Genomic DNA, 573 nt, shown 5'->3' with positions numbered 1-573 from the left:
CTGTGGGTGTCTCTTTTGCCCGAGGAGTTGGAGACACTTGTGGAAAAGCCAGGCCCTTTTCGCTCGGGCGGCCGCTCCGGAGTGGGGCTGGCTTGGGTTAGACCATGCACACATCCACCATAGAGCTCTGCTTTCGCGTAGCAGCTGCTGCCTATGCCTCTGCCTCTCCCGCCTCAGCCTCTTTGCCCGGCATACACACACATTCAGATTTGCGCGCTGTTTCAATCCTTGATGACGTGTCCCCGGAGACAGCCAATAGCAGACGGGCTCTGGTCAGGACAATGGGAGGGATCGGACCAATGAGCGAGCCCAGTGAGTTGGCGGTAGCCAATAGGAGCGGCGCTGGCTGGAGAGTAATGTTACAGAGCGGAGAGAGTGAGGAGGCTGCGTCTGGCTCCCGCTCTCACAGCCATTGCAGTACATTGAGCTCCATAGAGACAGCGCCGGGCCAGGCAGAGCCGGACGGCACTGGGCGACTCTGTGCCTCGCGGACGGTGAGTGTGGGGCCGCGCGGCGGCGGGCAGCGTGCCTCGGGCAGCCGCAGGCCCGGGCGGAGCGGACTCGGCGCGGCCG

General features: G+C 63.9%; 1 protein-coding gene across 1 annotated transcript in view; it reads left to right on the top strand.

The window, feature by feature from the left end:
- Positions 1–355: 355 nt before the first annotated feature.
- HMGB1 (high mobility group box 1) overlaps positions 356–573 on the top strand; it is a 5,977-nt gene continuing 5,759 nt past the window's right edge. Inside the window, exon 1 of the mRNA XM_004384156.1 lies at positions 356–494. The gene's annotated coding sequence lies outside the window, so the exon portion shown is untranslated. The remainder of the gene's footprint in view (positions 495–573) is intronic.

The sequence above is a fragment of the Trichechus manatus genome, unplaced genomic scaffold, assembly GCF_000243295.1.
Source record: "Trichechus manatus latirostris isolate Lorelei unplaced genomic scaffold, TriManLat1.0 scaffold00118, whole genome shotgun sequence".
Lineage (NCBI taxonomy): Eukaryota > Metazoa > Chordata > Mammalia > Sirenia > Trichechidae > Trichechus > Trichechus manatus.
This window is presented reverse-complemented; position numbering and strand designations above follow the sequence as displayed.